Source organism: Rhodnius prolixus, unplaced genomic scaffold, assembly GCF_049639745.1.
Source record: "Rhodnius prolixus isolate KJV_2025 unplaced genomic scaffold, Rpr scaffold_4, whole genome shotgun sequence".
NCBI classification, from domain to species: domain Eukaryota; kingdom Metazoa; phylum Arthropoda; class Insecta; order Hemiptera; family Reduviidae; genus Rhodnius; species Rhodnius prolixus.
In genome coordinates this window covers 20835337-20851534 of record NW_027411614.1, presented here as the reverse complement: position 1 = coordinate 20851534, position 16198 = coordinate 20835337, and the positions used below count along the sequence as shown (strand labels likewise).

Genomic DNA, 16198 nt, shown 5'->3' with positions numbered 1-16198 from the left:
GAATAGGAAAAGAGGTTCGTTAGTAGCTCTTAAACTCTCCATGGATGTTAATTCAATTTCTCGTCATCTTGGCACTGCTACCAATGAAATTTTGTTTTTGATATATCGAATAGTTATCCGTACACATCTTTGAAAATTGGACGTTTCATGTGAAACTCGCTAAACTCGATAAATTCAAATATCTTGTCGTCATAAAATTCTTCGTTTTGACAATCATACAAACGTAGTAAAGCTTTACAAGATGGGCGGCTGAATTGAAACATCTATCGCGAATTATCCAAAACAGCAACACGAAGATGAATTTACGAGGAGAAGCATAGCACAGTTTTGGATGATGGGCAATTGAAGGTGAATGAGACGCTTAGTCAAAACATAGTCGAACCAGAAGAGCGCGCAAGATTTTACAATCATGGGTCACATTTGTTAAATACTGATCAAAAACAAACAAAAGCAAATTTTACAGCTTTGTCTGCACCGTTTTTAAAAAAATAACACTACAGATTTATTTAGTATAAAATCAACTTAATTATAATACCAATAATCCCAAAATACAACAGTTTCAACATTTGCTGACGATACTGCTATTCTTTCATCCCACTACGATCCGATACAAGCCAGTCAGAACATTCAAATCCATTTAAATTTTCTAGAAACCTGGTTCCGAAAATGGAAAATAAAAATTAATGAGCAAAAATCATTGCACATTTCGTTTACTTTACGAAAATCTGCGAGTCCACCAGTTCAACTGAACGGTTTAACGATTCCTCCAGCTGACGTAGTACAATACTTAGGACTGTACATTGACAAGAGACTCACGTGGAACCCACATACTCGACTGAAACGACAAGACGTGAACAGACACACGAACAGGGTGCCGCGATTGCTCACGCTTGACCAAAAACGAAATCGTGTGAAGTGTTGCAAGGACGGTTTGCAGCTGTTTCAGAAGAATCCGCAGGACTTTAAGCGTCGTTTCGTCACTGTGGATGAAACATGGATACATCACTACACTCCTGAGACCAAAGAACAATCTAAACAATGGGTTACCAAGGGGGAATCTGCGCCAAAAAAGGCGAAGACCGTTCCTTCGGCCGGAAAGATGTTGGCGACTGTCTTTTAGGATTCGCAAGGAATAATCCTCATCGACTACCTGGAAAATGGTAAAACTATTACAGGTGCATATTATTAATCGTTATTGGACCGTTTGAAAACCGAGCTGCAAGAAAAACGCCCACGATTGGCCCACAAAAAAGTCCTTTTCCATCACGACAACGCGCCAGCTCACACCTCAGCAGTTGTGGTCGCAAAATTAATGGAAATAAGGTTCCAACTCGTTTCACATCCCCCCTATTCTCCAGACTTGGCTCCCTCGGACTACTATTTGTTCCCCAATATGAAGAAATGGCTGGCGGGAAAAAGATTTTATTCAAACGAGGAGGTGATTGCAGAAACGAATGGCTATTTTTCAGACTTGGACAAATCCTATTATTCGGAAGGGATCAACAAACTAGAGCAGCGTTGGACGAAGTGTATAAGCCTAAAAGGAGACTATGTTGAAAAATAAAAAAGGTTTACCCCAAAAAATTAAGTAGTTTTTATTTTTGCATGGACTTTTCAAACGACCCTCGTATGTACCCTATGACATCAACTGATTGCCAAATAAAAACGTTTTGAAAACAATTTCGTCCAATGTAAAGGTAATATCAGCCAATTAAACTAACAGAAAATAAATTTTTGGAATCTTATATTTTCGATACAAGTGTAAACCATTAGAATATTTAAAAATACAATTTTAATTGCTTGAAAAGGATCTCCGAGACGGTAGGAAATGACGTAAAGCGCTTAATAAATAAATTATCAGGATAATCTATTTGAAACATTATTTCCTTTTGGTAATTGCTTGAACGAAAATGAAGAAAAAGGTCTATTAAACTTTCTAGAAGTAATAGTGGGAAATTCAGTTACTCAGAATCTTTCCAGCAATAAATATCAACTAGCCTCTTCTAGCCTTGTATTTCTTACAAAAGTAATAAAGTAATAAATACGATTTATTACCACATTCTATTGTGGCTATACCAGAACTTTTACTAGAATGCAGTAATACACAAACTTTCAGAGGCCATATTTTCTACTTTTACCGGCTCTTTACAAATGATAATTTAATTCCTGTAAAGATATAAACTCTTGTATTTATTAAGTAATAATTGATAATTGAAAAGCAACTTTGCTTCTTTTGAAGCTTATCTTACCGCTGTAAGAGAAGTTGCTGAACAGTTTTGAAATTAAGTTTTATCTCTTTAGATCTAAAGATGAAAAAAAATATAAACTTGTATAAGTGTGTTAAGAACAAAATATCTTTAGCAGAAGGACTACCCAGACAGACATCACTGGTACATTGGTAAGAGAGGCGATGGTTTACTGTTGAAACTCAAAAGTATCTTTTTCTTTTCAGTTTTCACAGTCCCAACAATTATCGGTAAGCTTCTTCAATCATATTTTCACATATTTCACTGAAACTGTGAACTTTATTTTTACTGAGGATTGCAAGATTTGAACTGGAAGTTACACTTTTATGCACCACTGCAAAGTAATATTCGCGTTAACACCTTTCTTGTTGAAAAATAATGGGCAATGCTCAACTCTAAGTTAATAAATCTAAATTGCCATTACAAATTGAACTGAGAGGAGATTTACACGATTTTTAGGAAAAGTGCTCATTTTGGTTTCTTTTTAAATTTAGAACGTGTGTTCGAGCAGCTCATGAAAGTGATAAGCCTACTTTTTTAGGTTGTGTCTATGGCCATCCATAGTCGAGGACAGAATAATTGACTAGGTATTATTTACATTCCTCTTAACTTTTAGTACCTATCCGCGGGTATCGAATAGGAGTCAAGTTATGTCCGCTAGAACAAACCAGTCCATAATGTAATTGGTGAATAACTAAAATTGACTGAAAGGTTCTGTCCCGAACATTCAACTCTGCTAAAGGTCACTAATTGGTAGATAGTATAAATATTATTCTCTCTTTACAGATTGTAGACTATCTCCCGTGATCCTTTTCTTAAGGAAATTTCAAAACATTAATTTTGTCTCTATAAATATCTATAACAAAATGGAACGTAAACGAGTTATAGACTTTCTCAAAACAATGCTCAGAAGCAAAAATATTTCAAAGAGCTCAAAGCGCCGTCATTGACAGTTCAGTGCCGAAATCTGGATCCTTATTAAAACAAAAAGAAATAGGTTGATGTCTACCGAAGTGAACTACTGGAGAACATCGGCTGCGAACAGATAACAGATAATAAGGAACGTGAACATTTAGAAATGAGCTGGGATTAAACAGTAAAATCCTGCAAGTTAGGCAGTTAAAGATAAAGATGGATGAAAACAGAATTTCGAATGCAATATATTAATGGAACAGGGCATGTTTACCAAATTGAAGGGACTGCTTAAGACCAAAGAATCTTCGAAATGAATAGAAAGATTTGTTCACCGTCACCACTTGCTCCTTTCATTTGAGATGTTTTGAGACTAGGTTGCAATCAGGTTTGCTGGTAGGACCTAATTTAAATATTAAGTTCTAGTTTCCAGTAGTTTTTAGTTTTTGAGACATTTTGTTTAAACATACACAACACAGACCATTTTCTAAAAAGAAATTTTTTTTGGACCAAAGAAGGTATATTTTCCCAATGAACACTCAAAATGGAAAATTTGACACTTTTCGCAATACTTTCCTTCCCAGTACGAGAAAATAAAATAAACTAATAACAGAAATAGGCAATAACAGGATTGTAACTTAACAGTAATTGTAATTTAACAGAATTGTAAAACTAGAAATCATTATTTCACAGTGAAATTCAAGTTGCTACTGAAAGAAGTCACAAGAAACAGTATCTCGTTTCAAGTGTTTATATATAAATAATGTGACACTGCATATCAAACCTAAGAACGTGTGGTTTTGGCATTTTTACAACCACTTTTATCCGTCAGAAATATGGTTTACTACCAGACCGTTCTAGAACAGGAAGTTTTGAGATACACTAAACTTGTTTCCAGTTAATACACTAGTCAATCATATAAAGTATAACTAATATAACTGACAAGAAACATCTGCGAAGGAAATTACCACATTAAAATGTTTCTGAGTGTTAACAAACTAAAGTTTATTTTATTTACGTTCTCGCAGATAAGTGAATAGAATGAATTTTGTATCGTCTGTCAAAAATTGAACTTCACTCTGCGTAGTTTCCAGATCTCACTAAACCTTCTACTTCACTGGAGGGATCGATCTTTCTGTTCTACTCTGTAATAATATTTGATGGAACTAAATATAAAGTTAAACATTCCAATGAACAAAAAATGTGTAATTACGATTTATGCTTAAATATATTATATATTTTTAAATCTCATAATAAAATTTGGTTCGGTTATTTAATAAACCTTTACTGTGGTCCGTTTCTTTATTTTTATTATTATTATTTTTTTAGAACGCTTCGTCTTCAAATCTTATTAAGTTGATTTTTCTTTTTTAGTTCATATTTTTTGTTTTCCCCATAATCCACATTTTTTATAGGTTAATTCTTATATTTTATTAGGCAATAATATTTCCAATCTTTGTAACGTCCATCTTTTTTTTGGTGTATCTTTCAAAAGCTAGAGCGAACAAAGATTATTGCCAATTTCAGACATAATTTATTATTTATTGGCAATCTTTTTCTATTTCCCACTTTTTAATTTATTTTATTATTATTTTGTTTTTTTACTTTAATTCCATAGAGTAGAGCCATATGTTCTTACCATTTAGGAATTGGATCTAAATTACTCCAAAAATTAGGAATCTAAATGATATGGACACAAGGCTACTCCATGGAATTAAAATAGAAGAGATTAATAGCAAAATTAATTGAAATGAGGGAAATACTACCCAATAAAATATAATTATTAAAAAAATGTGAATTTTGATTAAAACAAAAAGTATAATATATAAAAAAAATAAATAAATTAAAATTTAAAACCCGTGAGAATGGCTGAATAAAGGACAGAATGTGCTGAAGTAAAAACAAAAGAAGAAAAAAAAAGAATTTAGATAAAATATATACGTAAAAGTTTATTAACCAATCCAAATTAATAAAAAAAAAAAAGTATGATCCATGTAATCCATATAGCAAAACGTAATAAATGGAAGAGAATAGCTCAGTAGATAAGACTACGGATCTCTATTCGGAGCTGTCCGCCTTTAGATTTCCTTTCTACGGGCATCTCTTACAGCTCACTGTCCGATGATGGATCTGCCAATGGATCTTAAGCGATTTCATGTGAATGAAGAAAAATAGAGTCCCAAGAAAGAAACCTAGAGGCACACTAAACACTTGTCAAACAAATTTGAGTTCCCTCTAAATCCTTAGGAATTCAGTTTCCACGAAACTACTAACCGATATAGTGAAATCATTTGCCGAAATATTTTAGCTTTCTACTTATTGAATTATTTTGAATTTACCGACATATATAAGTCCAATACATGAATACTGATAAATTTAAATTCACGATTCATTATTAAATCCTAATAAATCTGAAAAATCCGTATAAAATAAATTATTCTTTTTTTCTGCAACCATGTAGGGAAGTTCTCATTACTCAATTAAAATCAGCTGTGTAATGCCCAACTTCCCACACTAGTGGGGGGAAATTCCCATTAGGGTCACTTTCCGCACTAGTGAGTGGAAAAACTTTATTGTGCTTCCTTGATATAAGAAGTTTTGTTATTAACATAAATATTTTCTGTAAAACTCTAATAAGCTTATTTAAATTTATTTTATTTAAATAATTAAAAAACGAATATTAAAAAATAAAATAAAAATTGAAAGGAATATAGAAATAAAAATAATACTTTAATAAATAATTAGATATTTTTAATTATAACAGTTAAAAAGGTTAAAGTGTTACCTTATAGAAATTTAAAATGGATTCTGGTGATTCCTGTTTAGAAAACACTCCTCCATCAATAAAAGAAAAAGCAGAAAATGTAATAAGTAATTTATTACCAAAAAAATCGAAAGATCGTTATACAAGTTGTTACAATAATTTTAAGAAATGGTGCACTGACAAAAAAGTTAAAAACACATCAGAAAATATACTTATAGCTTACTTTGATGAAATTTCATCAACATTGAATTCATCTACATTGTGGTCTGTATATTCCATGTTAAAAACTACCTTAAACATTAATGATAATTTAGACATAAGTCAATATAAAAAGCTTAAAACTTATATTAAAAGAAAATCTGAATATTACATACCAAAAAAATCAGAAATATTTACTAGAGAAGAAATTAACAAATTCTTACATGATGCACCAAATGACATGTTTTTAATGATGAAAGTAGTTTTTGTTATTGGAATATCTGGGGCTTGTAGGAGTTGTGAGCTAGTGCAATTAGAACTCAGTCAAATTAAATTTTTAGAAGACTTTATAACAATAAATATTCCTAACACAAAAAATAACGTACAACGTACCTTCTTTATTTCAAATGAAGTAGGTCTCTATAATTTTAAACAGATCTTTCAACAATATATTAACCTCAGACCCAAGCACACTAAACATCCTCGGCTACTTGTTGGGTACAACCATGGTAAATGTAATATACAGCCAGTAGGTATAAATACCATTTCTAAAATTCCATCAAGAATAGCAAAATATTTAAAAAAAGACAATTTTCAAAGATACACTGGACATGCTTTCCGTCGAACTTCAGCATCACTGTTAGCCAACGAAGGAGGCGACTTGATACAAGTTAAAAAACATGGAGGTTGGAAAAGTTCAACAGTAGCAGAAGGTTATATAGAAAGATCCATGGCCGCCAAACAGAACACTGCACAGCTGATTCTACAAGGGCAACCCCACTTCTCAGCTAATCAGTCACTCCCTAGTACTTCCACCAGTTCAAATTCAAATCTTACATTAAATAAGTCTTCAAACCAACCTTTTATTACTAATGCCAATAATTGTAATATAACAATAAATATTTATAATAAATAAATTACTTTTTGTAGACTGTAAAAATGAAATTTTTAATTTTTTTAGTTAATAAATCTAATGGTTGCAGAAAAAATATAATATTTAACTCTAGTGTAAAGTATTTTCCTCACACTCGGCAATTTGCACTTGCACTCGCATCGCTTCGCTCGCTCGTGCGTGCAAACCCTACCTCGCGTGAGGAAAAGTACTACTTTCCACACTTGTTAAATAAATAACTATTTATCTAAGTTCATGGGCTCCATTACAATCGCAGATAAACATTTAGTTAGTATTTACTATAGAATAACTGTCAAATAAAAGCATACACGATAAATAATGAAGTAATTAATATGAATCAAAATGTGTTTTTAATAAATAATTAAATTTGTTATTAATTTTAATTAAAATATAAAATATGTATTCTTTTTTTCCGTAGTTATACTATAACACAGTCTAACTGAGGGGAGAAGTTACCAGGGCAACACTCTCTAATTTCTTTGATTAACTAGCTCTTCTAAACTCTTTGATTAACCTAAACTCTTCAGAAGAGTGAAATTCACGAGGGCAACGTAGCACTGGTGTTTTAATTGTCTAAGAGGATGATTTAGCATAATAAACTAAAAAATTAAAAACCTATAAAACTATGAAACTGAAATATTAAACTAAATAATACTGCATTCATTATGAAGATTGCATTTCTTTACTGCAACTTTTAATAGTATTTCAAATAATAGAAAAATACTGGTACAATTTATCCTACCCAAGATTCCGCCAAATCATAGAAATGGTAATGAAAATTATCCTCTTTGCGAGGATTTAATGTGTTTAGATTTAAATGTTGAAAACTTGAGCAAGAAATTTGAACAGCATAAAAGTTTTGTTACTTGATCATGCTTATGCAGTAGAACATGAATTTTAACCAAGAAACGTTTGTTAATGTACTCAAAATGAAATTTTTGTACTTAAATTTCTTTACTTTCAGGAAATCACTAGTGTTCATAAAACGTTTTTAAATATATTAAATGTGACCTGATCTCCATGGCTTTCGAAATATGTTGGAACTTTGGAAGTTTGTAGAATTTAAACAAGGTCAGGTTTTAATGCAGTTGATTATGGAGTAATAATTGTGACAGTAATCTAATACTAGTGTAAAGGTTTCCATTAAAAACGGAGTGTACACTCAGGTAGTTTGCAATTTTCTGCATGTGTAAGTGCAGGAAACTGCGGTCGGAGTTATTTCAAGTGTTCCCTAGATATACGACACACATTCAACCCCATTATTCGAAGCACCTACCAAACGAAAACTATCCAACTTCTCTTAATTAAAACTACGAACAGTCGCTTAAAGTCAAATAATTACAGAAAAGTTGTTAATTGTTATATTCATGTTTTAATAAGTACATCTCTGTTTTCTTTGGCAACGAAAGTGTTTTTGTTTTTAAATAAACGCTAAGAATGCTATCTTTGATAATACAATACGAATTTTAGCCTACTAGCCAATCTATTAAATGCAAAGGATTTCGTTTTTAAGAAATTGTAAATAAGAAAATAAAGCAAGCTTTCAAAATTGCGTACAGGTACTTCAAAAACCCCAGAAAGAAAACAAAAGTAGATAACAGTTTAACAATAAACCGATAAAGAATTTTTTATGTTTGATCTGCGGTGAAACATCAATAGAGAAGAGGTTTCAACAATATCTTAATCGCCATTTTCTAAAATAAATACAATTAACTATTATTAAATTGAAACCCTTAATACTGCTGAATAACCTAAAAAAAAAAGTGTCTATAAATAAAAAGTATCGTATCGGTAATGTGTTCGATAAGTTAACTCTTAAGTGGAGTTACATTAGGTAGAACATGGGTGTTGGAATGGAATAATCGTGTAACCGTTCTATTTTTATTTTATACTCTCTCCAGTTCATAACAATCTCAGTTCATTGTAACAAACCATTGTAAATGGACACGATTCTAATGTAAGCGCAATGATTCCCATTGTGAGAATAAAAACTAGCTGGACATAAATCAATCGCTGCAGCAGGATTAACACAACTCTATTGTTTTTAAGGAAAAACTATTACTCTCGTATCGTTCACAATAATTTAAGCAATATGCCCAACAGAATTAGGGCGAAACTAATTCAATAATCTAGGAGATGCACCAACAACCCAAGTCTAAAGAGTTACCGTAAGCCACCCAAAGCTAATCTGAGCCTGTATAGTAACCCCAAAGTTAAATAATAGCAACAGACCAAGTCTAAAGAGTTACTCTAAGACACCCAAAGCTAATCTGAGCCTATATAGTAACCCCAAAATTGTGAAGACTCTGACTGGGTTCATAGTATTCCGTACGTGTCCAGCAACAACCTTAAGGGTAAACAGTCTATGCTCCTCCACCACCAACATATTCCGATCAAAGATCCTAAATCAGGGGTGTCAAACTGGAGGCCTGGGGGTTCCATGCGGCCCCCGAGGTAATTTCTTGTGGTCTACGATGTACTGAAATAAAATGAAAATAGAAAAAAGTTTGTATGCAGGAAATAGCGCTTAGGGGAGGATCGAAGTAATATCGTACTCACAAATCCCAGTTTCCGTTAACTACTGAATAGTATAAACGCGCTGACTTAGTTCCAGAGTCGTTTGGAAGCCATATGTCTGCCAGCATCAGTGGAATTCCAGAATGATCCGGTTTTGAAAGTCTAAGTAGTAATTTCCCAAAATATATTCTTATTTAAAGCGCCACAGTAGCCGAGCGGTTAGAGGCGAGACCTGTAAAGCTAATATGTATTGTGGTACAGAGTTCGATTCCCGGTCTTAGGCCTTGGATTTTATTTAATGGTTAATAAAAGAAATTTACAGTAAAGTATGTTTGCTAGGAACTTCCGTCCACGACACCTAAAAGGTAGTTGAACGTAAAGCCGGCCTGAAAAAATAGGCAATTACTTTACTTTACTCTTATTTAGGTGAGAAATATCCAAAAATGTTTGCTGTACAAATTTGTGTTATTTCTGGTGTACGTCCTTGTGTGAGCAACTACAATATTTCCGTCTATGAAATTAAATAAAACGGGATACAGATCAAGATTGACTGATAAACATCTATCTGCCATAATTCAGATTGTCTGTTCTCAGTCTCTGAGAATCCAGATAACGGAAAACTAAGGAAAAATTTGTAAATGTGACTCGCGTGAATCTTGCCTGTTGCACCAAGTGGCCTTTGGTTTAATTAAGTTTCACACCCCTGTCATAAATCATCTAACCTCTTTAAACCCTAAACAATCCGTCATAAGGTGGACAAGTGTTTCTTTCACCGTAACCTAATAGGATCGCGCAAAAGCCCCTTTTTATAAAAAGAGTATCTCCTTGAAAAGTGTTGAAGCAGATTTGAAATAACAAAACCAAAAGATTCAATTGTACGTCCGATCTTATCGGCTATTTTACTAAATTGTTTTCAAAAACCAAAATAAGACTTATTGTTTGCTTTTTATATGTCGTAGCTCGCATGTTTATTGTATCCCTGAATGGTTTAGGATTTACATCCATCGTCAGGGTTAGATTACTCAGTATGGTGTAAAGATTTTGACTTCACTTACGTTACCGTCTCGAACTACTACCCTTGCTGAATAATGTCATAAAATTTTCTTGGTACCAGTAAACTTTTTCACAATCTCTTTCTTCTCTTAGAACTCATAAAATTGGAAGATTTTTTTTTAACGTGGTTATTTACGCTGTGTGTGCTAATAGAAAATGAGTAAAATAGCCAAGGTATCTATTAATGATATACAGGGTGTTCAGCATAAGACTACGGTAACTTCGGGAGGCGATTCTGGGCTACATTTGCAACAAAAAAATTCCATATAAACTATGGCTCGATTCGGCTCCGTTTTGTAGATATTTTTAATTTTATGTTTTTTCAAGGTGTTACTACTTTTTAGCAAAAGGTTGCCTATATTTCTCAAACTATTAAAGCTACAGCTATTTTAATAAGCTCATTACAAAGAAGGTTAAATTTCCTTTTAAATAAGCTAATTTGTATTCCAAAATAATAATATTAAGTATTTTAGGCGCTAATGGCCAAGGCAGTCGATGCGCAAAAAAAAAAAAAAAAAAAAAAAAAAAAAAAAAAAATTAAGTATTTTACTTTGTGGCCCAAACATAGGAAATAGCAAGTTTCTAATTTTTTCCAAAAACTTTGACTTCATTTTTCTCAAAAACGTTTTATATGAAAAAACCGTGCACTATTCAGGAAAAACATCTACATACGATCACCTTTCGAACGGTATACAATAATTGGGGTTATGTTAAAAATTGATGCAGAAATCTGTGTTTAATTGCAAAAAAGTAGGCCTCAAAACAGCGTCGGCATTATGAAAGGAATTCACCTACCATAAGAATATAACTGATCAAAATCATCAAATCCAGTACGATTTTTTGCAAACGTGTAATTTAATAATTAATTAATTTAAGAACTATATTCAAAAATATAAAATTTACATTATAAATAATAAAATAACATAAAAAGAAGAAAAATGAATATGATGTTAAATGAGTGTAAGGTACCAATTTCGAAAGAAAGGATTTTCGTTTGAGTTTAGATCTGTGTGTTATTCTTTGGTTAATTAAAGAAATATACTAAATAATGTGAATAAATCATCATTTTGAACTACTCAATAAACTTTTGGAATTAACAGGTTGTGAAGTGCTAATGAATAAGCCGAACACAGGAGATTGTGGAGAACTAATGAATAAGCCAAGAACTTATTACTCGCTCTGATCCCCAAATTAAATAATAGTGGATGGAATACTTCACCGAACCGCCAGTACACCTCCACGATCGTCTTAGCGTTCGGAACAGGCTATCTGGAAAACATCTAGATTACTCCCGCCTAGCTTCTCCACTATTCCGATCTACGAAACCGTAGATGTATAACATATCGCGATATTCAACATTCGAATACGCTGGCATAATGATAGCAAAATGACAACTAAATATCTAATGAAAATGTAGACTTTAAACTATCTTTTCTTCTTCTTGTATTTATTTGTTTTTATAAGCCGTATTAGGATAAAACATATCAGTTTTTAACTTGGCGATTAGAGCGATAAGTAAGTTCCTTTCATAATGCCGACACTGTTTTGAGGCCCACTTTTTTGCAATTAATCACAGATTTCTGCATCAATTTTTAACATAACCCCAATTATTGTATACCGTTCGAAAGGTGATCGTATGTAGATGTTTTTCCTGAATAGTGCACGGTTTTTTCATAGAAAATGTTTTTGAGAAAAATGAAGTCAAAGTTTTTGGAAAAAATTAGAAACTTGCTATTTCTTATGTTTGGGCCACAAAGTAAAATACTTAATAGAATTTTTTGTTGCAAATGATGCCCAGAATCGCCTCACGAAGTTACCGTAGTCTTATGCTGAACACCCTGTAGAATATGATAGTTGCCTTAGAGGTTTTTCAAATTTGGGCAAGTTTTTACATAATAAAACTTCATTTTTTATTTTACACGGATGGGATTCACAGAATATCAAATATAAAAATACTTTAAGTAAATAAAAACACGTATTTTATTATCATACATATACATATATAAATATGTACACTCATTACAACCGACTAGATCCTGTATATGGTGGGGCATAATTTGAGACGTGCCCTTCCGTTCTTATCAGATGATGTCAATGCCGTATTTCCGTCCTACCTAATCTTCTCCATCGCCTTGCCAGCCTGTTTAACATTGATGACATACCGCCTCACTAACTGTACTTTAAAAAAGAAACTAACTAAATTCGGTTTTGTTTCAAAATGTTTTGTTTAAAATTCTCTTTAGTACCTATTATAGTTTTTTGTATTCCAAAAAAAGGTAGTTCCTGAATAAATTTCAGTTAATATTGAAGTTTTAAGTTATATAAAAAAAGTATACCAGTTGTTTTTTTAATTATTATTATTATTTACAAAAGTTACAGTCTGTGTGTATTGTTTGTAACATAAATATGAAATAGATATGAAAATAATAGTGAGTGACTTAACGAAAAAATTACAAAAATGTTAAAAATGAATGAAGCGAAGTGTTACTTAGTGAAGACGAATTGCTAACGACCCAAATTTCCTGCAGGCCTTACATAACACTAAAATAAAGGGTTAAAAAACTAAATAAACTAAAATAAAGGAGCTTAAGGCTCCCCTTTAAGCGAATCTTTTGGGAAAATAATTTTCAAAAAAAAAGTTTTAGACTGAAAAGACAAGAAACTAACTAACGCTACAAACTTCTGGCCAGACTTCTTGACAAACGTTCGAAACTTAACCTACACAACAAAAAACTGCACGTTCTGTTACTGCGACCTAATTGGTCATACGGCATCGAAGTATGGGGATCGACTAAACGTTCCAACTCTCAACGCCTCCAGACTTTACAGACAAAAATTCTTCGAAAACTACTTAACGCTCCGTTCTAATGTATCTCACCTCACTATCCATAATGACCTCAAAATCTCTTTTTTATTAAATTTTTTGCTAAAATTCATTTCCTCAAATTTCATTTCTCAACAGCAGCTCATCCTAACCCTCTAATAGAACAACTGTCTTCTTTACCAGGCAATCCTCTAAGGAGATTGAAGAGAAGATGACCCCGCGACCTACTCTCCTCAGAAGAGCATTATAGCAAGAGCACGTTAATGGAGTGTCGCCACTGGGTGCCTTCTCCTATCTTCATTCACGACATTATTATATTATTGTACATTTGCTTGTTGCAACAATCGTTGCAGTTGCAAATTTCAATAAAAGATTAAAAAACAAAAAAAAACCACCTATGTGCAATCAGTACTCAAATTAGAAAAAAAAAAGACAAGATTTCTGGAAAAAGTCCCAAAATTAAGCAGGAAACAGGAACTTCAAAGTAGGAACTAAATACTCGTATTAAGATGTACGAGGGTCGTTTGAAAAGTCCGTGCAAAGTCAGAGAGATAGCACTACTGGCGCGTATCGAGGTTATGTTTAGTTAGTAGCATCTCTTGGAAGAACACACACCAAGTTTCAGCCAGATCGGTCTATTTCTTTGTGTTTGGCATTCGTTTGAATCGAGGAAGTCGAGTGATTTTCTCACGCTTGACCAAAAACGAAATCGCGTGAAGTGTTGCAAGGACGGTTTGCAGCTGTTCCAGAAGAATCCGCAGGACTTTAGGCGTCGTTTCGTCACTGTGGATGAAACATGGATACATCACTACACTCCTGAGACCAAAGAACAATCTAAACAATGGGTTACCAAGAGGGAATCTGCGCCAAAAAAGACGAAGACCATTCCTTCGGCCGGAAAGATTATGGCGACTGTCTTTTGGGATTCGCAAGGAATAATCCTCATCGACTATCTGGAAAAGGGTAAAACTATTACAGGTGCATATTATTCATCGTTATTGGACCGTTTGAAAACCGAGCTGCAAGAAAAACGCCCACGATTGGCCCACAAAAAAGTCCTTTTCCATCACGACAACGCACCAGCTCACACCTCAGCAGTTGTGGTCGCAAATTTAATGGAAATAGGGTTCCAACTCGTTTCACATCCCCCCTATTCTCCAGACTTGGCTCCCTCGGACTACTATTTGTTCCCCAATATGAAGAAATGGCTGGCGGGAAAAAGATTTTATTCAAACGAGGAGGTGATTGCAGAAACGAATGGCTATTTTTCAGACTTGGACAAATCCTATTATTCGGAAGGGATCAACAAACTAGAGCAGCGTTGGACGAAGTGTATAAGCCTAAAAGGAGACTATGTTGAAAAATAAAAAAGGTTTACCCCAGAAAATTAAGTAGTTTTTATTTTTGCACGGACTTTTCAAACGACCCTCGTATGTTCGTTCACACACGGTACTGCACTTATTGTCAGGATGAAGGTCTGGTTTCGCTCAGGCTTCTACTCCACAAAGATATTCCACGCCTTTATATTTTACCCAAGCAGTTCGTTATCAGGCTCTTAAAGACTAGATGAGCAGATAGGACTGGCAAGGGCGCCCCTAATTGGTGGATGCCACAATAGACTCCCTAGTGTCGTAGGGCGTTCTGGCCAACATCACAACAACTAGCTAAATTGTACCTGAGTACAAAGGGACTTCAAATAGAACATTTCTGGTAAGAAATATATATCAAAAATTTGAGACAATAGTAATATACTAGAAGGAATATACTGGAGGGAATACGGTGATGTGGAAAAGCTCCAGAGATTTTTCCTTAAAAAAATCTTTGGTCTCCCTCAAAACACTGCTAATTATTTTTTGCTGTTAGAATGCAATTTGAACAGTATGTTCTCCTATACTTATCGACTCCATCTGAGCTATGTGAATAAAGTGTTGCGCGTAATGAGTGATGATAGGTTGCCGAAAAAGCTGGCTATGATGGCAATTAATAGGCGGGTGTGTTGGGTTGAGCAGTGGCACTCATTGTTAAATAAGCATAATCTATGTATGGAAGCTAATAGGCCTTTGGCGGAACAGTGGAGCGAGCTATCTAGTACATTACTGAAGGCTATTGTTGATCATGAAAAGTGTAAATTGCTAGAAGCAGCAAAAAATAGTTCCACTCATTCAGTTTACCCCTTTTTAAACTTTTCACTGGCTAACCATTATCTGTGTACACAGACATTTCAAGATTGCAAATTAATTATAAAAGTAAGATCAGATATGCTCAACTTGACACATAAACCGTGGTTAAACGATAGCACGCTCTTCTGTCCGCTTTGTAATCTGCTTATAGCTGAGGACCTTCATCATTTCATGGCGGAGTGCCCTACTTTGGCGGAGTTCAGAATGCGTTTTTTTGGTTCCGCATATTTAACTTCCGTTAAATGTTTAGAACTGTTAAACGGTTGCAACTGGGTTGCACTTAGTAAATTTGTACATCACGCTTATGGCTATAGAAATTTAAAAAATAAAATAAAATAAAAAAATAATAAAATAAAAAATAAAAATAAAATAAGAAAAATAAATAAATAAATAAAACTATATTTTGAGAAATGAATAATTTAATTGCAACTCTCTCTCCAATCACAATATAATATATTTACAATACAATACCTTAAAATCCATTAATCATATATTTTAAATTTAGTGTAAAAAATATTATTGTTCAATTTGTAAAAAGAACTTTGGTTAAAATATTTTATCTATTGTATTGTTATTGTACGGAGCTCGCCT

At 33.2% G+C, this 16198-nt stretch overlaps 1 protein-coding gene and 1 long non-coding RNA gene across 6 annotated transcripts in view; both read right to left on the bottom strand.

Annotated features, from left to right (window-relative positions):
- Positions 1-16198, bottom strand: part of LOC141455397 (limbic system-associated membrane protein-like) — a 482699-nt gene that overhangs the window by 82902 nt on the left and 383599 nt on the right. The window lies entirely within an intron of this gene.
- Positions 6019-11091, bottom strand: LOC141455670 (uncharacterized). Its single transcript, XR_012459391.1, has 2 exons — positions 6514-11091; positions 6019-6424 (listed from the first exon to the last, which is right to left on the bottom strand). It is a non-coding gene; the product is annotated as an uncharacterized lncRNA (long non-coding RNA).